Genomic DNA, 27174 nt, shown 5'->3' with positions numbered 1-27174 from the left:
GTGACGAAGTATTTTTTTCTATCTGTTTTTTTAGCTACCATAATTTCGTAAAAAAACTCAAATTAAACATGAACATATGTATTATTAAAAACAGTTTTTAGACACTTTTCATATTTCAAACGTATCTTACTGTTATGTAGTATAAGTTTACTTAATTTCATTTTGAAATATTCCATTTCATTTATAATTTTATCATTAATGAATAAGTGTACTCGATTGTTCTGAAATTCAATTTTAGTTTATAATATTTCGTTAATATCATTTATAGTTCTTTCAATGTTTTGTCTCTAGTGGATCAGCGGTAAGATTTCAAACTTGCAACACTAAAATCTGGGGCTCATTTCTCCACGTTGGACAGATTGCAGGTAATTCACTGTGTAAATTTTAAGAAATTATTAGTAAAAGCAAAGAAGCTTTCTCTCTCCTAGTACCACAGCTTCCCAGGCCAGGTTTGAGCTAAAAAACGACGACAATATTCAGCATATCAGCAATTCATATGTTACATAAATAGAATACAAACAAAGATTTAAAGGTCGAGTGTGTCTGGATGGTTTGTAATGTCCCTGAATTATGAATTCGAGGATTCACGCTCTGTTGCCGTAACAAAGCGCCTCGTAGTTTGGAGCCGTAAATGTAATGTTTGAGTAACGATCAAAAATAGGTATCCAGTTAGTTGATGATCACTTTTTCGATTAGTTGTCTTTCTTCTAACCGATAATTCTGTCAGTTCTGTCTGCACGGTATGGAGAGTGCCTGAAATGTGAATCCAATGGTTCAGAGCCTACTGTCTCAACAATGCTCTTCGTACTTTGTAACCGTGGGTGTAATATAAGAATAACGATAAAACCCCATTATTTGATCAAACACAAGCTTCCCAAGAGCTGGCGATAACTTTTTTTGATTAGCTGTTTTCTCTATAGTCTATCATTTACGAATTCAAAATTATTTATGACATCTAAGAACAGATAACACTTGTGTAACTTTGAGCGAAATTCTGGAATAAACAGATACGTCTTTTTTTACAAATTTCACTAGTTGAAGGTGATAAGACAAGAACATTGAATTTAAATGCAAAAATATTAAAAACTTCTAAATGGTTTAACCTCATATCCATCTAAACGGACTGTTGAATATAAACATCACAGGAAACTCCAATAGTCAGCTGATTTTGATATGAAACGCGTTTTTTTTTTCTTCAATAATGGCAACTGTTTAATGTTTTAAATAATAATATGTGAAGGTGAATAGAAACAAATACTAAGTATGATAGTAAAGTTACATAACTTCAAGTTATTTTCGTTTGTGAAAGGGTGGAAAGGAGTGTGTTTAATAAAAGTTAAAAAATACACAAAATGTTAAGTTTGAGCGAGACTCTAAAGTGGTCTTTATTATTTTACAGTGCTTAAGTATATACCACTAAGAAAATCTTCACACACTGTTTATGTATGCATTTAATTTTATTGAAACTCTATAGAATGATTAATACTGCCTCCTACTCTCCTTTCTTTTGGAACATAAAAACTCTACCGAGGTTATTTCGTTGTTATAACTTTTAAATCGCCTAATGATATTCTGAATCATTCTCGGAAAGCTATGAGTTGCCGCATCTAGTACATGCATTCAAAAATAAACGCAGCGTTTGTAAAGTGAAAGGAAGTGCATATACGATATAATTTCTATGTGTTAAAATTATAATGTAATGTATACCAACACGAAGATTGGTATTAAAATAAATAAGCAAAGAGTATGCATGTGGTTGGGTATTTATGCTGTTTACATCTGAACAATATCGCAACCACTATATTGCCGAAAATTTTGAAATGGAAAAGACTAATTACTCACATATTATAAGTTCACTAAATTCATTTAAATACTCAATCCTGCTAAATTTTAGTTATGCCATCTTAATTTAGGTGTCTATATATTCTCAAAATACAATGTTATTATTTATTATTGAAAGATGCTCCTCATAAGTTTAATACTTTTCTAATATTTCGTCACCAGGAGGGGATAAGTTTTCTAATATTAAGCTCCATGCGATACAAATTCACACACAAATATTAAGAAGGAAGTTGTGTTTATGTTAATTTACTGATTCAATTGGGCCCTGGCCTTGAATAAAAAGAAAATGTCAGATGAAAAAAGGTATCTAAATTTGGTCAAACTCATTGTGCAATTGAGAAAGGATATAATAATATTAATAGGATAGAGCGCGGTTGTAATTTTGATTTTGAAATATTTACAATACTTAGTGTTACTATTGTTACTGTTAATTTTAACATAGTAATATTACTAACAGTAATAGTATAGTACAATTTAACATTTTTTTTTGTATCTGTGTTGTGACTATAAGCTAGAATCGAAATTCAGTGAAAAGTCCATTAATGCGTGTCATAATTTGGTAGTTATTTATCAATCAGTTGTTGTTACTTATTAGTCTGAATAATAGCATTAATAAATAAATAATTAATATTACATTTTTATCACAGCAAACTACCGATTTAAAACATACTAGTTATAGTACTATATACTTGCAAAACCCCTAAGGTTATGTATAGTGTTATTTTGCTAAAATTCTGGTTTGCAAAGACATGTTTTTGTTAGCCCACTGTGTGTTCTATGATATTAAAATAATTTATATGTCGATTCTGCTTTTTAAGATTTCTTTTTCTATTATATACATGATGTTGATTGAAATTTACATCGTGCATTTTAAGCTTTTTTTATCATAGTTTTGTGGAAGTTTTTTTTATGAATAGAAAAGCTGTATTTGAATTAGGTCAGTTTTTCTTAACTGCATAATAAGCTTAAGGTTTTTCATATTGCCAAAGCTTTAGGAGCAGTAAAGCAATTAAATGTTTGCAGTAAATGTAAAGAACAAATTACATTTGAAGGTAGTGGGTTGATTTGTAATTTTGAAGAAGTTACAAATAAATCTATGGGGTTTAGAACATAATTTTTGGAAAAAAATTAGAATTTTGCTGTGAGGAAAATCAGTAGATTTGACAGTATGAAAAGCAGGTTATGAAAAGAAGACATAAAAGTTTATTTTAGGGCCTTTAGTAGTAACAACTGAATTAAAAACCAGTATTATCTCAGATATTACTAAGAATTTTAAAACAAAATCCTCTCTGCAAGGCTTCTGAAAGTCATTGAAATTTCTAGGCTTTAGATAGTAATGGTAATGGTTACCATCAACATTTGTTAAATGAATTTTGCAACTCAGTTTTTCTAATTGTTATTCACTTTAGTGATTTACTTTAAGTTCTGATTGCAGTTGTATAATTCTACAAACCCCAGTTATATTCTACAACAATACTGCAACTATCATCAATTTTTTGATGCACAGATCAGATTACACTTATAGTTGCTATATTTAGGAATTGGTTGAAATGGTAAGATCAGTGAGTTAGGTGGGCTTAGCCTTCTCCTTTAAACTTCTGAAAACATGGAACTTCTGGTTTGCAATGTTCTTATGTCTTCTCTTCCTATGCAAGAGGATATATCTCTTTTGGGGACTTCAGTGGATCCTGGCAGATCAGGAGTATGTTCAGGGACAATTGACTTCTCTCCTTCCATCTCTTCACCTTTTGCTCTCATGAATAGTAAATCAATCCAATATGACTGTGGGTATCTCTTTTATTCTACATAATCTGGAATTTTCTTCCAATAGATGCTTGTCTGTTCAGGTGAGGTGTACTTTTGGATACCATCATTACTGGAGTATGGTCTTCACAGAGCTGGCTTATGCACATCATGAGATTTTGACAGTTCAATGTGCCTGCCACCACCTGTTGGAAATTGTTGTTCTGTTTCATCTACACAACTATACTTTAACTTTTTACATCAGTCAACAGATACAAATATATTTTAGTGGACAAACAATAATACAATTTCTGATAATGGATTTTACAAATAATGATTCATATACAGAAGTTTTACAAACTTACAAACAGTATTGAGTCTTTTATCTGATCTGGAACTTCCTTGATGTCCTATCAAGGGATCACAATAAGCGAGTGAATTACAAGTTGATATGGGTGTAATTCACTTAATGGGTAGCTACCCAGCTCTTTGTTTATCACACATTTTTCATAGCTAAAGTTATATAGTGTCTTCATAAAAATACTAATGATTCATATACAGAAGTTTTACAAACTTACAAACAGTATTGAGTCTTTTATCTGATCTGGAACTTCCTTGATGTCCTATCAAGGGATCACAATAAGCAAGTGAATTACAAGTTGATATGGGTGTAATTCACTTAATGGGTAGCTATCCAGCTCTTTGTTTATCACACATTTTTCATAGCTAAAGTTATATAGTGTCTTCATAAAAATACTAACATTTGATGTTAATCCACTAAACTTAAATGGTTTGTAATGTTCAAAATCTATAAACATTCCTGGTCAAATATCTGAAGTTTCTGATTAATCAGCATTAATCATATTTACAGCTTCCAAGGTTTACAGTATGTCAGTTGTAGCAAATCAGTAGTATGTATTCTCCTCATGTTGCATTGGCTACCTTTCATAAGTGTTTAGTGAAATTCTAGAAATTTCACCTAAAACAATAATATTGATATTTTTATATATGTAGTACATTGTTGTTTTTTACACTCAAGAATCTTTCACTACTATAGTGAATAGGTGAGAATTTCACAATAACAGTTTGGCAGGATAAGTTATATGAATTTCTAAACATATATTTAATTGAAACAAACACTGATATTAAAATAAATATATAATAGTAAATTCATCACATACCCATTTCAGGACCTCTACTTTGTGATTATATAGCTTCTCCTCTAAGGGCTCGCAACCAAAACATCTGGTTTTCTCTCTTATGTGTTCAAGGAGATTTGAACTTAGTATCAGATTGTGTGTCTTGCTAGATCAGATCCTTCCAAGAAGGTGGTTGTTGTATCCTTTTGTATTTCAGTAGATTTCTTCGCAGTTGTGGAGTTCTTTCATCGGTGCCTTTGCCGCTCTCCTTCGCACCAAGTCTCTGCTCTTTCAGTTACCAGTTAGATTCTGCTGCCCTAGCAATAGACAATTTGAATCAAGATTGGTAAAATATCTTCCTGTATGCTTATCCTCCTCTTTGACTATTTTCTGTAGTCTGTCTTTTATTTGCAGCATTCCTTCTTGGCAATCCAGCAGTCTCTCCCTCATTTCTTTTGGAAATGTCTCTTATGTTACTCTTAGATGTACATCTTCATGTTCTTTAATCTCTAAATTTGTTCTGTGTACTGTTTTGCCCTCCCACAGATGCTCCATCTGACTATTATAGTGTCTGCTGGCTGATGCTGTCTTGGCAGCAGTGGTATATTTAGGTAGCGGATAGAAGCGGCTCAGTCTCAGGGCCTATACAACTTTAACTTCACCACTGTTTGGCAGGTGACTTTTCTATCTCTGCATATGTATCTGTGTATGGAATTAACAATGTCTGAAGTGGGATGATCATTCTGACTAGATGCTTCATATCTTTAAACAAGATGGCGGAACCTTTATTTTTATTATTGTTTCTGTTTTACGTATTTATGTTCCCATTGCACTATCCTTATGTTTTTGAGCCCTATCCTTGAGACTGTATGGTTCTTTGTGATCACCTATTGATTTGACAAATATGATGACTCACTGGCCTTTTTGTATATGGATGAAGGACAAAAGTCCTAGGAATATATATTTATACTTTTTGTCTAGAATCTTCCCCAAGAATCTTCCATAACAGGATCAGGATCTATTGTTTCTTTTATGTTTGTACTTCCAGTCTGTTTTGTGTGAATTAAATGCAAAATGGAAACTCTATTTTAAAAAAAAATTAAAAAATCATTACAAGTCTTTTTAGGCTCATTCTTCATATCCAAGGCTGGTAGTTATAGTTATTTTCACTTGAATTCAGTTTTTAACAATATTTCTATGGACCAGATATTCAGGATATGAGCTCTGTGGCAGACCTTAATATATATATAACATTATTGTGGAATAAGCTAAAACTCTGTTTCTACCATTTTCAGGTAGAAATAAAATTCCACAAAAAGTTTTATGAAAATATTTGTAGATTGAGTGATGCTGTTGCAAGTTTTTGACTTCCATAGCATGCAGTAGTAAACTGTCTTTTTGGTGGACGTCCACCTTTAGAAAATATACCTTTGGTGTTGTATTGTTGACTTACCTTCTCAGCCTCTTGGCAAAGATCAGGCATAGTTTATTGTGTTTGTGGCTATTTGTTCACTTTCTTGTTCCTTGTTTTTGGTGCAGATATGAAGGTCTTGGCATTAGTGGAATAATAATTCTCATCACCTTGATCAATGGTATTTTTAATCTTGAACTTAACAAGAGCCTGAGCAGATGCAATTGAGTAATTGTATGCTGCAACAATTTCAGTAATGTTCATTTGATATGGCTTCTGAATATCTTTGGGTTTTAACTGCAATGTACCATGCTTCCTACTTTGCTGACAAAGGCATAATTCATATTCTAATCTCATTATCAATTGACAAGTACAGTCGACAAGGATATTTCCATTGTAATTCTTCAAGCATTCTTCCTGGTCACATTTTGTTACTCTTGTTATTAATGTCTCAAACATTTTATCAGTATCATCTTTGACAAGTGACCATATTCTGGACACTTTGTCCAACCATGCAATATTGTTCCTGGGATGAAATCAGTCATCATAATCCAATTCAGAATCATTTCCTGATGATGCTATCTACCTCATTTCATAGAATTGGGGAAATCTACCTTAATTAAGGATATTCTTTGCATGTTTCAATTATACTATGATTAAATCATTCTTTGCTGTACCACCATGAAGTGTTGATATTTTTATCACTATTTGAAGTGTGCTCTTATGCATACTAATTGTCATTTTCAACAAACTTACTCATTGCTCATAGTTGAGGTCATGGTGTTTGACTGTTGCATTGAACATACTACATTGTGAATGTAGGTTTTGTCACAGCTCTTTATAACTCGAAGTGATCACTATCATTCACTGGCTCTGGTTTGTTTTGTTCATCGATAACATCACTTTCACCATCTGAGTTTCATTGTCTATGCTTTCATGTTGATCATCATCTTTTTGATAGTCTACATCTACGGATGATACCAGGTGAAATGGAACCTTCAAATCAATTACAAAAGAGTCCATACTAGAATACTTATAAATCTTAAGTCCAGCTCCATCAAACTCCACCTTATTGCATCAAGAAATCTTCTCAATGAACTGCAATGCTTCTTTGTATTCAGCTTGAAGCTGATACCCTCTCTCATGATCAAGTGTGAACAAAGATACCACAGTGTTTGCTTGTTCACTATTGTTCAGAAGTGCTATGCATAGTTCCCTTGGAAAGATTACATTGTTCCTGTTATTGAGATATTTTGACACATAATGCATTGCAACATCAAAATGTGCATCAGTGCATCCTTCTTTATCTTGTGTGGTGGTATGCACAAAGGATTGTAATTCAAAACTATGCTGGTGAGCTAATGGAAACATTCCAAGTATTAGCAATCCATTCTGATAGTACTCTGCATTGTCCATGTGAACATACAGTTTCTTAACATTTGGATGATTTTTTTTTAATTTGCATCAAAACACCTTCAAACAGTGAGAAGACAATGACTCAATCCTGCTGTGAAACACCACCAGTAATATGAAATCCTGAAAGGTATATCTAAACCATCTACAATTGTGTAATTTTCACCATGGTTTTATGCCACATCAGTCCTTTCTTTCCATAATGTTTGACAGTTTTCTTTTAGAAATATTCAAGTTTCTACTTTATTTTGTACTCCATAATAATAAGCTCTTCAACAGGTGCAAGGGTATTATGAATTTATTGAATCCTTTAGTGTTGATTTTCCATTCAAATATGATGAGCCAAAAACAGTTTGAATTTGTGCACACAATCCTTCAGCAATCCATAACAGTCTGAAGGTACATGCTTCAATAAATAATGAATTAAACAAAACAGCATTTGACACTTCTGACAACTATGGCAATAACAGCACTTCTGCAGAAGCTGCACATTTGAGTGCAAAACAGATGTTGTGACTGGTGGCACAATCACAATGAGTGCATCAAAATTGTACTTTAAGAAATGTTGAAGCCTTGTCAGCATTTTGCAGGATATCTGCTTTACAGCTTTCACTTGAATTTGAGCAATGAGATGTTCCAAAATACCAGTGGAGTAATCAAACAGCCTTTCATGCCTTCTGGTTGAGTAATATCAATATAGAAACTACTTTTGTAAAAGAGCCATACGATGTTCTATCTTCTGCAATCAGGAGCCATTCTAAATAGTTATGATAAATCTACTTTTACTATTTTTTGAGAACTAAAGTGAGGGAAATCAATTGTTTCACCATCCACTTCAACTTTTTTTGTTCCCTAAGATAAAGCTTTCATATTAATTGGTCTGAAGATGAACTCTGCTGCTTTCAGTGCAGCTTGTTTAAAGTAATGCTGAACAGATTGTTCTGTAAGTTCTAGCTGAAACCTGAACTTTATTCCCTCTCAACTTTTTACAACTGGGTGATATGGAGTTTTCAATCATTCTTGAGTCTAAAGAATGGTGGGAAAGCAAAGTTAAAGTTAGAGCTCCTGATGTATGTGGAACATAGAAGTATGGAAAATTATGTGTAAGTTGACACATGCTCTGAATTGCATTAAAGACACTTAGTATAACTTTGGGTTGCATGTTGACAACAAGAGAGTAATCATCCAGGAAATTCTATCAGTATTTCAGAGGTAAATACCTGTTTGAAGTATGTTTTAATCCTAAAAATGTAAAGTTAAAGGTTTTTGTATTGGTTGATAATTTTTCTCAAAATTATATTAGGTTTTCAACCTAATGTGTAAACATCATTTAATTTTTTCCAATAAAGTGATGGTTGTGAGGAATTGATTTTGAATGAGTTGTGAGAAACAGACTTTTTGTCCATACATGCTTTTTGATTTTCCAATTTCCTGTTTGAACAACTCGATATTCTATAACCCTAACCTGCATCTAGAAACTTTTTTTCCAGCTGATTTGGTTTTAAGACACGATTATAGTTAATTCGATGGCCTCGAATTCAGAAATGACCTCCTTTTTTCTCTACCAGGTCTGAGTATTTCATGAACAAGATCATTCAATTCTGCTTGTGTAAATAACTTGGGTGCTTTGGAATCAGCTGAAACATCTGGTGCAAAATCAAGATCGTTTCCCAAGTCTTCTGGGTTGGAGTCAGCTGATTCTGAGGGTGTATGTATGCCTTTTAAATACAGGAACTGGCATTGAATCTGAATGAGGAACCAGTCTTATGGCTGATGGCATATCTGGGTACTCAGTTAAGGATTTTGTTTTGCCTTTGACTTCACTTAAGTTGACCATACAAAAGTAGCAATCACTGATATAATCTTGGGGTTCTCTCCAGATCATAGCAGTTCCAAAACTTAGCTTTTCTCGAACCTTTTGTCCATTGTCTCAAATTCTCAATGCAAGAATGGCAAATGATATGAGGAGTCCAATCCTTGTCTTGATCACCCAGCTTTATTCTAAAATATGTATAGTAGATACTTTTCACAAAGTGGTTAATTTTACTTATTTGCTTTTCAGTTGCAAAACTGCCACAGATATAGCAGAATATATTTGGATTATATCTGCACTTTCTACAGTCCATTATACCACAATGCTAATTTCAGTTAAATTTCAATCTGAAAAAACAAACAAACTAGTTATTACTAAAAGTATAATTAATATGAAAATATAATGAATATTAAAAATACAATTAATATATTGAAAGTATGAATGTAGTATAATTAATTATAAAAAAAATGAATGAAATTTGTAATTTTGTTGTCTGGTTTTTGTGGTAAAACCTAATCTGACACTAAACAAGTCATTTTTGGATTCATCATGTTTTTTCCTATTTAAACAACTGTTACTTTCAAGTCAGCAAAAACTATGCAGGGAAGTGTAATCCTCTTAGTTTACTTTCATAACAGTAAATTTGAAATTTTAAATTTTATAATTCCTTTTTTTTTAATTCTGTACAACATTTTTTCTATAAGGAAAACATGCATCTTGAATACTTAAAAAAAATCTGTTTTTAAGATTCTTCCACATTTGCATCAATTACTTTTCCCAGTTCCTAACAATGTGTCACATCTCTTCAATTTGTTTGAAACACCCATTTGAGAGGGCAAGGGCATTTATAAACTAAACCTGTTGCTTTCTGTGACACGAAAACAAAACATTTAAGCCAGCAAATTCACAACTCTGACTAATTATATTAGTTTGTTATAACTAAAACCAAACCCAAACAAAAATAAAGTAAAAAATAAAAATCACTGCACTTATTGAAAGGATCCCAGGGTTCAAGCTATAATGTGGAATATAAAATGTACCCCAGGTTTTGTGTAGGATCCACATTGCAGTGGGAGAAACACTATCTATGAATCTCACATGAAGAAATAAAGTCAAGGAATAGCAATAAAAATAATAGGTATAGAAATTAGGAGAGTGAGATGTGGGTGCTCAAGCCCAAAATGTGGCACATCTATATCACCCTTAACTGCTTGCAGACAGTTGTGGGAAGGTGACTGCTCTCCAAAGTAAAGAAGAAAAATTAATTGAAATAAATATATGAATAACAAAATAAGGTACTATCATTTGTGGATGAGTAAGCTGAAAACCTACCTCTTGAAGTTAGCATTCCAGCCCACATTATGTTAGGTGCTAATTGGTACTCCAGTAAAAAGATTATACTAGTGTGAAGGGTCCCATTCAGTTATCTAAATTAATTCGTATAACTGCCAACCACAACCCATTAAGTCTATTATAACTATCATGCTCTGAACAAGCTTCTATATGCAGCAAGGTGTACATCCACATAAAGTAGTTCCAAGTTGTTAAATTACCTTATTCATAACTAAAACAGTTATTTGAAATTTTGTGTAAAATTTCTGTATTTCTTCATATTTATTTAACATTCTTTTATTTGTTACAGAATAGTTTAATAATTTTTTAAACTTTCTTTATTAAATCCATTAACTATTTTGTATCAGTATTTCAACATTACTGATAAGATATTGTAATTTATTACAAATTTTACAATATCTGAATAATTGCAAAGTTATAATGCTTATAACAGAAGGGTATGGTACATTACTATTTAAAGAGGTTAAAACATAAATATAAAACAGGTAAAATATTTACATTGATATCCTTATTAATTATTTTAATTTCTAAACCTAAATAATGTATTTCTGTATTATATATTGAAGTATTTTCAATTTCTAATTCTACTGAATAAATAGTGTTAGTAATATTTATTTCAGGATTATTTATACTAATTAAATCATCTATATATCTAAGTTGAGGTAAATATCTGAATTTATGTAGTTTTCAATAAATCTATTCACATAATAGTAAAAACATATGTTTGCTATACAAGTAGAATAATTAGCTCCCATTGGAACTCCTATTACTTGTTTTAAAACCTAGTTATCGAAAAATATATAATTATTGTAAACACAGAAACTTAGTATATCTTTTATGTTTTTGGAGCTAAATTTTTTTTATTCCAGTTCTATTAACAGAACTGTTCCGTTAATGAATTTAAAACAGATTAAATCTTTTAATGGAATTATGGTGTAAAATGTGGAGAAATGAAATGTTTGAATATTATTTATTTTTTCATAATTTTAAAATATCTATATTCCATATTGTAGCTTGTACCCAGAGATCCTTTTAAATTAGTTCAGAATTTTTTATTTTTTATTTATTTTTGTTTTGGCTTGTTTTTGGTTATAACAAACTATATAGAGAGTCTTTCTTAATTAACTTTATTATGTCTTCACCAATGAGTATCTGCATTAAAATAGAGTTGTTCTAATAATAGTTGGCTTCCCATGAAGGCATCTGAAGAACTAGGCCTAGAGTGATACAACCATGAACAAGACTGGTTACTGGCAGCACTGCAGTATAGTAGCACCTAAGAAGCCACCTCATTTAGTCATGATGAAATTCAACCTTACATTGAGAAATGATCTCAACTACCATAAATTATTCATTCCTTCCAACAAAGAGGATGGTGACATTACTCCTATCAGTGGCGATCCAGATGTTTTCATCACCTCAAGCTCTTTAACATCAGATATCCCAACACTTAGATTGTTAATCTAGGAACAGGAAATGGGATGTATCCAAATATGCTTATCTCCTGCTTCTGATGCCAAGAAGCATGCAGCTTCCACTGCCACCTCCATATTTTTAGTTCAAACAGAATGAGTCATTGTCCAAATAATCACTTTGTGCAGAAACAACCTGGCCATTTTAACTGAGTATGTGTTAATCCAGTTTGGTGGGGGTGTTATTATTTGTCAACAAGAAAGTTATTTTATAAATATGTAGGTTTGTTGATGTATGGACATGTAGCACAAAGGCAGAAAATTCAATATGTAATTATTCTGATTGCTGCACTATGAGGAAGATTTTATGTGGCATCTTGGAGTAAATTTACTCATTTCACCAAATGGCTATTAATGTTAAATCATATAAATTCAATTACAGCAAGAAAGGGGTTAATGAAGCAAACTCCTGACAAACTATGTATGAGGTTAATGGATAGTCATCGCTCAGGATGTTATTCAGTAATACCATACCTCAACTTGATTATGTAAAACATTTAATGACACTCTTTAATCTAGGTTATGCCACATCATAATGATAGCTGAAATTAGAAAGTTGTCCAAACAGTTCTTAATCAACATTCTTTTCCAATTTTCTCAGGATACAAATGAGTAGCTTAAACATCTTAACAAAATTTTCATCTACTATCATGAAAAACATATTACTAGAAAGACAAGAGTGACTACTCACTGGACATGGATGTCATGTGGTCAACTGTGTGTTATAAGGTATGATACAGATGCATGAGTGTTGTTCCTATAAAATGTGCAAAGCCTAAGGACTTCACCCATCTGTTAGCCCACTGGCCATCCTCCACTCTTGGAGGTAATACCTCAGTACACACACCTGCCAATCCAATACTGTTAATAATTAGGAGCATTCCACACAACATTAAGGACCATGAAATCCATGATGAGCTTGTAACACTAAACATGCCATCAACATGAGTTAAAAGAATCACTTCTTTCAAAACTAAGGAAAAACATCCCTCATCAGGGTCAGCTTCGAAATCAAAAACCACCATGATGCTTTATTATGTGATGGCTGCACCCTTTTTTACACTAAGTTCAAAACTGAGCCAGCTAAACCTCCCTATAGGAGGGTTTGCAGAGCTTCAAATTTCAAAGAATTGGGCATATTAAAACCATCTATCTGCACTCTCAACCCTAGATGTGTCAGGTTGATCAATGTCCCAGTGCCAGGGAACAAGTGAGATGTGTAAATTGTCACAGCCTCCATGCTGCAAACTATAGAGCCTCTCCTAAATATCAGGCTATCTGAAACAGGCTTAAGCCAAACCTTGCTTAGTACACCCAACATGAAACACCCACATTCTTGTTCAACCCGATGTACAATCTACTTATTCACCCAAATAAATCCCACTGCTACCCACACCAGCCCTAGCACCACAAATGCAAGTGAATCCACTTACAAACCAACCAATTCACTCTTACCAACCATAATTTTCCACACCATTCATTTTCACTGCCACTTCCAGTACCACAACCTGACAATAAAGCACATTTGCAGATAAAGTTAAGAAAATTCACTCTAGCATAAAAAATCCATTTTTGCTGCAAACATCACCTGAACATGCTGATCTTGGGGACTTCACTTTAAATCTTCTCACATTTCTCACTGAGTTATGCACTTTTCCACCCAATCCCAACACTACACATGAAGACCACAATGCTCTTATTAATCACGTATGTGAAACAGAGGCACTATTTTCCACTCCCTGACATCAAGCCACACTGCATTACATTGTGCATAACTTTACTTATTTAATAATCCAGCTTGTAAAGGATAAAACTAAACCAAATATAAATATCGGTGTATTTGCTGTCAATACATTTTCATTCAGTGTTTATCAGCCATTTTCAAAGCACTAATGTATTTTCACTTTTATATTTATATTTTAATTTTACTAAAAACATTTCTTTTTCAACTAAACCAGAAGGTCTATTTGTACTTATATTTTTGATAAAGAACTTTAGACTTTCTTTACTTTAAGTTTTAAAATGATTTTGTTTCTTGAAAGTGTGATACGTTTTAATATCGTAAGTTTAAGCCTAAAATGACTAATGAAAACATTGTTTTTGACTTAAATTCATCTTTAATATAAGAAACTTTATATCCAACATGTTATTGCTTATTCTTCTTAAGACGTTTTTGCATAGATGAAAAAAGCGCATGTTTCATTTTCAATTTTTAAATTGTTTTTTTTTTAAGTTTTCAATTACAGATAAACCTAATTTTGTTAATGCTTACCTTTTATGGGATAAACAATTAATTTTCTAAATACTTCAAGAATCAGACATGGCCATAGTGATTAATGAGCTGCTCTGTGGATCTGTAGGATCATGGATGCATGTCCTGCTGCTGACAGAAAAAATAAAACAAAAACACATGACACTGTTGGGCCTTGATTGTGTTATAAGAATAATGAACAATTCCACCATTCGATCAGAGCAGCCCAAGAGCTGGCGGTGAATGTCGCTCATAAGCTATCTTCCCTCTGGTCTGTGAGTCTAAAATCAGGGATCACTAGCTGGGTAAAAATTGTGTTAACAGGAAATATGTTTTGAAAACATACCATTTTCTTTTTTAACCTGAAGAAGTCCGAATGCTCAACTGAGGCTTTAAATTACAGTTAAAGCTACAAAGATATAATGAGCATCATATTAACTAAAATGACAGGGTCTGTGTACATTGAGTTATTGAGGATGTGGCGGTGTCCCTCTCTTGGGCCCGACATGGCCAGGTGGGTTAAGGCATTCAACTCGTAATCTGAGGGTCAAGGGTTCGAATCCCTGTCGAACCAAACATGCTTGTCCTTTCAGCCGTGGGGGCATTATAATGTAACTGTCAATCCCACTATTCTTTGGTAAAAGAGTAGCCTAAGAGTTGGCGGTGGGTGGTGATGACTAGCTGCCTTCTCTCTAGTCTTACACTGCTAAATTAGGGTCTGCTAGCGCAAATAGCCCTCGTGAAGCTTTGCACGAAATTCGAAAAACAAACTTTACCTCTTGCGCATGCCCTTGCCATAAATGTAATATTCACATATTAATATACTACACTTCTGAAAACGTTTGTAGCAAGGAAGTACAGAACACTCTCACTGTTAACGAGAAAAATTCTAACTTTTTTGTCTTGGTGCGTGTGCCGGTTTGTGTATACCTATATAGTAAAATATTGGTAACAGCACTAAATGTTTAGCAACCAGTTGTTTTTAACGATTTTCTCATTTTATTAGTTCCACACATAAGAGCAAAAAATCAGAATAAATTCATTCAGATGTTATTGAATGTATTTTCTAAAGAGCACCAATAACTACTTTTGAACTAGGACAGTGAAAGCTGCTAATATGTTCAACTTATTTTTCCTGTTTATCAGTTTCAAAATTTCGAGCAAAGCTACCCAAGAACTCTTTAATGCATAGCCGTCTCTTAATTTGAACTGGTAGACTAAAAAGCAAGACTTGGTGAACAGCATTCATTGACAAATCTTGTGTGATTGGATTTTAGTGCCATTTTCACATTCTACCCTCTCTTCCTTGTAGTGTGAAATGCATTTCTGTGATGATGGATGAGAGTCACCCTCTTCCAGTGGCACAGCAGCATGTCTGTGGACTTACAACACTATAATCTGGTTTTCCATACCCGTGAATGGAGCACAGATAGCCCACAGTGACAAGTCAAACAATCCAGGAAGATGCAACCAACTCATGATTATTGAGTACAAATACTGAAACTTCATTCACCAGTAAATACCAGGAAGATGCAGCCAGCATAAAAAATCGAAACATTGTCCAACACAAGATTCCAGATAGATGCACTCTGCTGAAGATACTTCAACGTAAACAGCGGCACGTCACTCGTCACAGTACTATAGAAGGATGCTATCAGTTGAAGTTCCTTCACATATAAACGAGACTTCGGCCCTCCATAAGATTCTTGGCTGTTACAGTTCATTGAAGATTCAAGGTTAGTATTGCCTATTCTGCCAAAAGTACTCTTCAACTCTGGCAGTAACTATTTTTGAAGATAAACCCTTATTCTAAGTGCATATATATCTTCGATAACTGATTAGTAAAACTCTATATATATCATCAAGCTAGGAGTTCATCACGTTTATTTTGAGTAAACATATGTGTGTTATGAAATTGATACGAGCCTCCTTAGCAGTGATGTACATATTTCATTAATGTTGCAAAAGATTATGTAAATTTATGGTCACCCGAGATGTAATCTCATGACTAACGCTGAGAATAAATACCTTGCCTTAAGCTTCATAAGCTAAGTCACGAGATAGTTAGTGAATTATTGCTGTTTGTCACATGATAGTGTTGTTAATATAGAAAGGTAATTTTGTAATATCATGTGTATTATTTTTTGTTGATTTCTTTTGGAATTAGTTATTCTATGCTTTTGCTCTTTTTCTTGATTTGTTTGTTTGTTTTGAATTTTGTGCATAGCTAATCGAGGCAGCAAATCATCGCCACCCACTACCAACTCTTGGGCTACTCCCATACCAATGAATAGTGGGATTAACTGTCACATTATAACGTCCTCACGGCTGAAGGGGGGCATGTTTGGTGCAACCAGGATACGAACCCGCGACCCTCAGATTACGAGTCGAACGCCTTTCTTGATTTCATTATTCGAATCAACACTGATATTTATGTTTTATTGTTATTAGCATCAGAATCAAATCTTGTTCAGGCAGACTTGTTTCATAACTGTGTTTTTGGAAGGCAGTAAATTGTGTTGTTACAGCTTAATAAATTGTTTTTTGTTGCTGAATCCTGGCTGTAGCAGTGTGTTATTTTAGATCATTACAGCTCAGGATCGTTAAAAATATTACTGACTTTTAAAACAGTTATGAAAAGCTACAACTCAGGATTGTCATTAAACATTCTACATGTCAATTGTCAAGAAGATTTAAATAACAAGAAACTTGAAATTTGCAACCTGAACAGCAATAACAATGATGACATCATCATAATTTCCAAAACCTTGGACACAGAAAACACTAACATAAGCATAAAAAATTACAAAACTTTCGCACATCCCAAAAGGGACAAAACAAGAGGCCTCACCATATATTTCAAAAACCACATATCACACTGCATTAGCATAGAAACAGATACTGTTCAAGCATAAATGAAAGCATACTCTGCAACATTTGGCTTAACAGTAGGCACTTTCTCTCACTCTCAACTGTGTGTTGTTCACTGAGTAAACCACTCAATGCAAATTTCATTCAATCCTGTCTGCTCATGCACCCTAAAGCCATTCTTGTTGGTGATTTCAATACCTCACACACTGATTTTCACAGCTCTTGCACTACAGCCAAGGAAATAACCCTTTACACTTTACTAGAAAATAACAGCATGGATGTCATTAGCATTAATCACCCCACACACTACTATATAGCCACCGACACATATGACCTTGCTATAATCTCTGACACTTCCTTACTCCAAGAACTTTACAGTTCACCCTGCTGTGTCCAGTGATCACTTTCCTACCTCATTCATGATTCAGACAAATAGACAGGAAATTTATTCTAACCTCCTACTGGTATTCAGTTACACTAAAATGGACTGGAACACATTTAACATGCTCTTAGATGATGTTTTACCTAACCCCTTCACCACAGCAAACAACAAAACAGACCTAAATAACTATGTATATAAAATCACCCACGCATTAACACAAGTAACTAAATTGACTACCCCCATGGCAAAGAAGACCAACGTAATACAACATTGGAAACTTAGTCTGGAAATACACAACCTAATTTTTGAATGAAGACACCTAAGGAGAAATTTCATGAAAACATGAGACCAGTCACTTAAGACACAAATTAATAGAATTCATGCCTTAATTAAAAAGAAAATATCAGTATTAAAGAACACAATTGACTACTTTTTGTAACTCTTTAGCTACTAATCACAACAATTCCAAAGAATTTTGGAAAAAATTTAAATCCTTACAGAATGAAAAAGACAACAACAAATTATTCCACCACATTAAATACAACAATACCACGACCAAAACAGACATAGAGAAAGCAGAACTGTGAGCTGACTATTTCCAAGCCTCCTTTTCCAACACTGACTTCTGAGTTTGATGCACAACTCAAACAAGAAGTGGATGCTTACATTATCTCCAACCCTGACATGTTTTATCCAAAATTTCTAATCTCACATTAACACATGCTCATCACAGAACAACCATGAGGATTCTTTCAACAGAAAAATTTCCATGGGTGAAATCAAGATGAACATTAAATTGCTAATAAATTCCTCTCAAGGACATGATGGTATTTACAACATTATGTCTAAAAATGCATCACCTAATCTACTGCTCCACCTACGAAACATAATGAATTTGTCTCTCCTTTCAGGTTATTACCCAGACTCATGGAAGAAAGCAATAATCACAGTAATTCCCAAATCAAGTACTAATAATTTCAAACCCTGATAACTTCAGACCTATTAGTCTCCTCATCCATCTAGGCAAAGTCTTGGAATGCATCATCACAAACAGACTACTTCTGTGAAAATAATCTTATCCCCAACATTCGAAACTCCTCTTGGAAAAACAGATAAACAATAGACCATCAAAGAAGATTAACAGAATCCATCTACAGAGCCTTTAACAACAATCAAGCTACCACTGCTGTTTTCCTAGATGTCAAAAAAGCAATAGATTCTGTGTGGCACAATGACCTCGCATATCATTTACACAAAATTAATATCAGCAATGTAATCCTTAAATAGATATTCAACTTTCTTACAGACAGAACAACTGCTGTCAAAGTTAACACCTTATTCAAAACCTTTAGCATCTCTCCCAGTGTTCCACAAATGTCTGCCCTGTCTCCACTATTATATATCCTTTTAGTCAGCAAAATACCCTTCTTAAATCTACCATACACATATTTCTCACAGTATGTAGATGGTATTGCTGTTTGGAGCACCTCACGGAACTCCCTTATAGCTGCCACTAGGATTCAAAATTCTTTGGATAACATTATCAAATTGTGTAAGGAGTGGAGAGTAACTGTAAATCCACTTAAAACAATAGGTGTTATTTTTTTGGGCACAGTCTGGATAAACATTTTGAAAACGTTAAAAAAAGTCCAAATCAAACTTAATGAAATAAAAGTTTGTCCCTCAGCCAAATTTCTTGGTATAATCTTTGACAGCTGCCTCACATGAGCAAAACACTTCAGAACCACAAACAAATCCATAAGCAGATGAATAGCCAACCTGAACATCGTTGCAGGAAAGAATAAAGGATGCAAACCCCAAACAAAACATCACTCTTTCAATGCATATCTAGCCATGAAAGTGCACTAAACACACTCAAGGGTTAATACTAAGATATTAATATGAAAGAACATTAAACACTCTCAAGGATTGATGGTAAGATATTATTATGTTTTCTTTTATTCTTTGCATCTCAACTCTGGGCACAGGACAAGTAGAATATTTGCTACCTGTCCTGTGAAAGTGGGTTTTCTCTGGGTTCTCCTGTTTTCCCCCACACCTAATTCACTGTCTCATTTGGATTTGACATCCCAGCCATGGCATTGGATTTATAGATCCCAGCCACCCATTAAAGAATCCTTTGGATTGATAGTTCGTATTTTCTGCTTGTAGTTACAGAAATTCGATATAAGAGGTATTATCTAACTTATGTGAATTTTGCACATTAAGAAAGGTTACCAACCATCTGTTTGTAGACATTGAGCTGGTGTCTACAAGATTTACATAAAAGTGCAGGATGTCTTCCCAGTTGACAGTGAGGTCTTACAATACTGTGTGAAAATATTATAAAATTCCATTACAAGTTGATAAATAAATGTATTTACTAGAATATTATTCATTTTTTGTATTGTGTTACTATGTCTGTATATATATATATATATATATATATATGAGGGGCAACAAAGCATCATGTATTAAAAAATGATGAATTTCAAATATAAATATGCAGTTGAAAAAAGTTCTTAAGTAAAAGTTCTGATACGTGATATTAGAGGTGGTTTTATAACACTATTCATTTCATTTAATTTTGATCCATTTCTTATATTTTAAAAGCTTGTAATACTATTCAACTTTAGCCCTAGCATTAATTTAAAAATAATTTTGATTTGGTGGTTCATCACATTCAGTTAATAAATGTTTTTATACCAAAATGTTTTAAATGTTTAATCCTAAATATCAGTTTTAATTTAAAGATTAATTGAAAATATAGATATGTACTAAGTATTTTATCTCACCGTGTTTTTTATTTTATTTTAAAAGCTTATTTTCCCATAAATGGTAAAATAATAACTTCCTGTTTATTAGCTGGAAATTTTAATACTTAGGAACACATTGTTTCTCCAAATAGTTCTTAAAAACATCAATGGAAAGTCATTCTTTTTATCAAACATGCATTAATGTTAAGTTCTTTTACTCTACTAGTGAAATCATTATTTTATTTGCTGTTTGTACTAAAATTATAATTAAATCAATTTTTTATTGAACTGGATTAAAGCTGTCATGTTGAAATACAACCTTTAAAAAGGTTTTATCACGTTTCAAATTTAAAAATCCTATTTTTATTTTCAACCAATACATTTAGAGATGGCAGTTTAAATGCTTTCTGATGTTTTACTGTAAATCTTACTGTCTTACGTTTATGATTTAAGTAGTTCAAAATTGTCTTTGTACATGTTATTTTGGTTTAAAAACAATAAAAGTGTTATCTAATTATCTTTTGTCATAAGTAAGTTTAAGTTCTTGAGAACACTCATCCACCCAACATGTTTCTTAATTATGTGGGAACAAATTGGCTAAAACTGGTGCTAATCTAGATCTAGGTAGTTATGTCTACCCGGCATATCTTTTGATTAAACACAGTGTGATACTTTTATAGCTAATTCAACTGACTTTAAAAATACTTCTTTAGAAAATCTACTTTGGTTTTTCTGATTATAAATTAGATTAACAACTGAATCAACTGTTTTATCCAAAGATACATTTGGGAATAATGGCTCATTGTAAAAACCTAGCAGAACAAACACTATTTTCAAAATTTAAATTTTGTGTTTCTTTCACAAAATGTAAGCTTTCTGAAAAGTAAATTCATGAAAGCTTAATGAAATAATATATTTTACAAGAAAACTTACCAATTCTTGATAAGTTCGAGTGTTACTTACTTTGTTTCATAAGCCATTTTTTCTTATGTAGCCCATATAAAATTCCTTTGAGTAATTTTTTCAGTGTTAACAATTTATATTCAGTATAATTCACTAAACCTCATTGTTTTGTATTTATAATCTGTATTTTTTAAAATATATTTACATATGTTAAAAAGCATGAAGTTTATTAATATAGCATTTTTTATTTAATACCACATTTTAATTTCTCTTGTCTGGTTTTGTTATATCTTTAATCCTTTTTAGCCAGTTAAGTATTTCTAGTTCTTTCTAAATTGTATTAAGTGATTTTCTGTTTTCTGTATATGTATGGAAATATTTTAAAACTACTATTCTTACTTGTGTTCTGTATTCTTAAATCATTTTTTATTACTTGACCAACTACAGACTGTTTTAAGGCAAAAATAATTGGAGGACAGATTTAAACTAAACTGCCAGGACACTAGTCACAATGCTGAGTTACTGTATTGTTTCCTATTCTTAGTATTGTAGATATTAAAATGTGGAAGTTTTAGTATCTCACATCTAGAAAAATTACCTTGGTATAATGTCTTTGTTAGATTTCATAAGCTTCATTGATCATGTTATCAAGTTAGGAAACAATTATTTTCTTCCTTGGGCTTCTACTGTAGCTGACACTGCAGTGCTGTCAGTGTTCTGTTATGCTCATTGGATCCAATAACTGTTGGACAATAATGTTTTGGATATGGACAATGCATTTACCTCATCTCACCTGTATGGTTCCTCCATCTTCATTGTATTTTCTTACTATTAGTGTTAGGGATAATCCAATGGAGATTATAGTCTTTTTTTACCTAAATAGTCATGAACTAGATGCTGACAAATTAGTGAGGTATAATGAACAATATCTTCGATTTATACTCAGCATCCTTACCTGAGAATGAGATGAACTTAACATCAGTTATTCCTTTTCAGAGACTTTACTAGATGATGTGTATAGTCCTCAACCACTCTGTAAGACTTTTGAGCATCGTATATTATTGTTGTGTATTGACCATGTATGATTGGTCAGATTTTTTTAGTATGGAGAAGGCATTAATACCCAGTGTACCAAGCTCTTGGACCAAGTCACTCTTGTGGCTCAATCCACAATTGAGCCTGACCCATTAGTCCATGTTTCACATGGTATAATGACAAGGTTAGATCATGTAGAAAAACCATCATCATAAAGATGACTATTGATTAGTGTAGTTATGCACTATCTAAACACTCATAGTTATTAGTCTTTCCCACTACATTAGCATTAATTATATCATCTATATTGGAACCTTTCAATCATGTTATTGATTATGACAACAGCGGATTGATTTTGCCTATGGTTACTTAACTGATGATATTAAATTTTATAACCTTCCACTGTATATCTCTTGGAACATCCTAGGTATACACATGCAGCCACCATTCAAGTGAGTAATCATCTGTAAATATCAAGAGCATCTACCTTTAAACCAATTCACACAGATCATTTCCTTATGTGAGACATTGTTTAATCTCTATTTGGAGTTAGATAATAGAGTTTAATATCTCAGTACTGCTCTGCTTGTACCATAGTTTTTTTAATTTCATAGAATATGCTATGCCTCTAGTACACCTAGCTAGACAAGAGATGGCTGAAAAGTACTGGGTAATCATTATGAGTGTCAAGCTTTGGATTCTAGGTACCCAAAATGAAACTTTGTGCCACTATCTACAAGATACAGAACAAGTTATTTTGTTGCATGTTATACTAGACGAGCAGATGCTCATTGAAAACATTCAACATTAAATTTCTAAAAGTAATGATAAATGTATATGAAATATACAGTCAACCCAGTCTCTTGAATTAGTGTATGTGCAATATGATTGTCTAGTGGTCTATTTAAATTCTTTTGTTATTCCATGTGTAATTTACATAATAAAATTTGCATTGCATTTGTTTTTAAGAAAATTACATTAAATACAATGCATTATTTATAAAACTATAGTAAAATCCTGCTTAGCACACCCTCACTTTAAGTTGATTCATTATAAAACATTTGTATCCTTGAGAAATTATTATTGAGAGAAAAAAGATTATGAAAATCCATAACTCTGAACACTGCTTTTTCATACTAATGGTAATAGTGCACTAAATAATTTTTATTTAATAAAATAATGTGACAAAGGACTGGACATTTTTTTTGTTAAGTGAATGGAAATACCACACCTGTAAGTGAGATAAAGAGTATTTCCACAAATATGCAATACTGTTTATTAATTTTGTAGATAACCAATTGTTTGATCACTTGGAATCAAACACTTTGACATCACTCCATTATTTTCTTCTTAAAAGAAATAATCCAAAACTCAAATTTTCCTTTTCTGGACTTTTGATTGTTTACTGCACACACCTTGTGTACATTATACAGGCATGAAAAATATAAGCCCTCCATGACCAGGTGGGTTAAGGCGTTTGACTCGTAACCTGAGGGTCACAGGTTCGAATCCTCGTCGCACCAAACATGCTCTCCCTTTCAGCCGTGGGGGCATTATAATGTGACGGTCAATCCCACTATTTGTTGGTGAAAATAGTAGCCCAAGAGTTGGCGGTAAGTGGTGATGGCAAGCTGCCTTCCCTGTCGTCTTGCACTGCAAAATTAGGGATGGCTAGCACAGATAGCCCTCATGTAGCTTTGTGTGAAATTCAAAGATAAACAATATAAGTAAAGCAGTGGCAGCAATATTGAGAACTTGATAGTAGAGTGTCTAAAGAACTTTCTGGTCAGTTGAAAATACTGATGAGGTGTGATAAATAAACTTTCATTTAAAAGATTACAAAAGCCAGAGTTAATATATATTTGAATTAAATTTACTCAGACCTGTCTGCATCTGGTGTGGTTTCATGTGTTATATGAAATTTTAGTGGTATGTGGATATTTTGGAAGGGCTGAGATACAAAAATAAACAACCTCTGAAAACGACCAGAATTTATTTTGCTTAACATTGAGTACACTAACAGTGGAATGTTGACAACTGATCCCAAAATTTGTGGAGTGATGAGAGCCATTTCCTCAGTTTCAAAGTGATAACCATATACAGGGTGGCCCGTAAGTCCCTGCCCATCCATATATCTTATGTATCTAGTGTATTTGTGTGCTCAACAAGGGCTTACATAGGCTATATTTCTCTGAAAAAAAAGAAACAAATTTATAATACATGCGTAATTGAATATAACATAATAACATATGGATGGGTATGGACTTATGGGCCACCCTGTATATCTGGAGGCAGGAAGGTGAACAGTTGTGATTCCATGTGGTAGTAGTTTGAGGTCATGGTGAGAGCTCTTTATTCAGTACATTCAGTTTGTGGCCTATATCTGATGTTTCTGCACACCTGAAAGGTGTGTATTGAGAGCTCTTAAGTTAACACATTGTTTTTACTCTGACAGATGTTTTTTGGTCAGCACATAAATGTGTCATAGAGTGGCATAGGAATGAATAGCAAAGTGGGGTGCTTGGTTAGACATGGAAATTTTACAATAAGAGATTGAAAGTATAAGGAGCTGTTAGAAGAAGCTTCTGTGCTACCAAAGCCAGCTCAGTTTAGGATGTCTGAGAGCATGTTCTCCAGAACAGTAATATGATTATATTTGCTATAAAAGTGACTGAATTTGATTTATTCATTTTGTGTCATGTTTGGTTTAGGCAAGTGGTAGTCCTCTCTACGACTGTGTCAATATAATTTTAGCAGTGCATTAGTGTACTGTAGATTATTGTTACATAATTTATCCATGAATCTGAGCTTATCAAATTTTCTAGATGGTTTTTCATGACATATGGCAATTTCCTTTGTAAATATCAGTTACTGTGAATGTATGTGTGTGTATATATATATAAAATCACAGATGCATCTATTATAAAAGTTGCAGCAACTATTAGTTTCAAATTATTGACATGTTCTAAGATTGGGTCAAATCATAATTTGTTTATAGAAGAATTCTAATATGATTAGTAAGATTAAGCAAAGTATTATATTTTTGTGTGACTTCTATGTTATTGGGACTTTGTAGTTATTAGTTGTAGACCTACAAGCACTTGTATTTAAAAAGACAACAGGGTTCATATGGATCCCACTGATAATTCTTAGGTATTGGAGATGGAAAGATAAATTAGTCATTCTTTACTAAGTTATTCATGTTGTGATTTTGTTTTCTATCAGACAACCAAAACTGCTTACTTTGTAAATTATAATTATAAATTGGCAGTATATATGAGTAATATTTGAGTGGAGCTGTAAGGTAATAAATTTACCTGCCTTGTTTAGTGCAGTTTCTGCACAGAATGTTTTAGTAAACAAGAACATAAAATTATTCAGTATAGTTGTACAAAGCAAAAGTAATTTTACAACTAATTACGTATTGATTAATGTTGTTTATAAATGATTTTTTTTTAAATGAATATTCAGAATGCCCGTTTCCGTTTCAATGGACAGCCAGTCAGTGAAACAGATACTCCTGCAGGTCTTGAAATGGAAGATGGAGACACTATTGATGTTTTCTAGCAGCAGACGGGTTGACAGTTACAGTTTTTTGGATATGTTGGCAAAGAAGTATCACAGAACTTTCATAAAATAAGAAATGTAAAAAAATGTTTTTACATATTTTTCGTGCACTGGAGGTTATTTTATGTAAATTAATGCATTTATGTGGCATGCAGTTAATCCTCTTCCCAATATATTACAGGATACTGTAAATACAGCACTCTATTAACACTTCATAAAATATTACAAAACATATTCCTGAACAAAAGAAAATCATGGCTAAACTGTTGTTCAGTTGGAGGGTATCTGTTATTTATTGTTTGTCAGAAACTATTAAAAGTGGTAACTGTTACAAGAAAAATTTAATTTACCTCAAAAAATTTTCCAAAGAAATAATTATGTGGAAACATTTTCTTTCATTTAATAACTGACTTCTGAAGAAGAACATATCAGTGAACTTGAATTGTCACATGATTTTAAAATAGTGTTAATAGTCGTTCAATATTACTGATTTATGTATATATGTAATATAATGTGCTTTAGTTTGTTTAAAGTTACAGAAATGTCTGATTGTTAAGTCAATGGCAGTTAAATCCTAAAGGCAATAGCAAGAATGTAAATAACAATACAAAGATGTCTATTATTGTTAAGATTAAGAAATATTAACAGACTTGTTAATATTGTTATTCAGTCTTCAGCTGCTTCATTAAATTCTGGTCTTCTATTGTGTGTGTGTTCAACTTCTTTTTTCAGTGTAAAACTTTTTGCTTTGCAAAAGTGCTTCATTTCATAATTTACTATCTTTGTTTGTTAAAAGACAGGGGGCCAATCTAACTCAAGCTCAGTATCTGTCTAATTTCCAGTTGGTATAAAAGCTACATGTACAGATTTTCACCTCACTGATGCTGATTTCCCCACACTACTTTAATGTATCCATCCTTTCTTCTACACGGTGACCTTGATTAGCTGTTGACATAAATGGTTAGTCTAATAATCACTCAGTGTACTCTTGTTTGAAGAGTCCATAGTTAAGGTGCTTTGCAGCAGGGCATGCATCATCATATCAACCAACATCATCAGATGGACAGCTGTCATCCTGTTATTCCACAGTGAATTGATAAACTTGATCATTGACCTTTTGATTCTTTCAAGTCAAATTGTGAAGGAAACAGTGATGTTCTAATATGAGTGGTAAACAGTGATGCACAACATATTGACCTCTGATCTATATGAATAACACTTGG

The 27174-nt window shown here is 32.8% G+C and overlaps 1 long non-coding RNA gene across 3 annotated transcripts; it reads left to right on the top strand.

The window, feature by feature from the left end:
* Nucleotides 1-2003: 2003 nt before the first annotated feature.
* Nucleotides 2004-26654, top strand: LOC143252198 (uncharacterized). 3 transcript variants are annotated; one of them, XR_013028879.1, is made up of 4 exons: nucleotides 2004-2145; nucleotides 11898-12339; nucleotides 15750-16173; nucleotides 25856-26654. It is a non-coding gene; the product is annotated as an uncharacterized LOC143252198 (long non-coding RNA). The 3 variants fall into 3 exon arrangements; XR_013028877.1 differs by lacking the exon at nucleotides 25856-26654 and adding an exon at nucleotides 16665-16992; XR_013028878.1 differs by lacking the exon at nucleotides 25856-26654 and adding an exon at nucleotides 16665-16992 and having other exon boundaries at nucleotides 2013-2145; nucleotides 15584-16173.
* The last annotated feature ends 520 nt before the right edge of the window (nucleotides 26655-27174 follow it).

This window comes from Tachypleus tridentatus, chromosome 6 (genome assembly GCF_004210375.1).
Source record: "Tachypleus tridentatus isolate NWPU-2018 chromosome 6, ASM421037v1, whole genome shotgun sequence".
Classification (NCBI taxonomy): Eukaryota; Metazoa; Arthropoda; class Merostomata; order Xiphosura; family Limulidae; genus Tachypleus; species Tachypleus tridentatus.
This window is presented reverse-complemented; position numbering and strand designations above follow the sequence as displayed.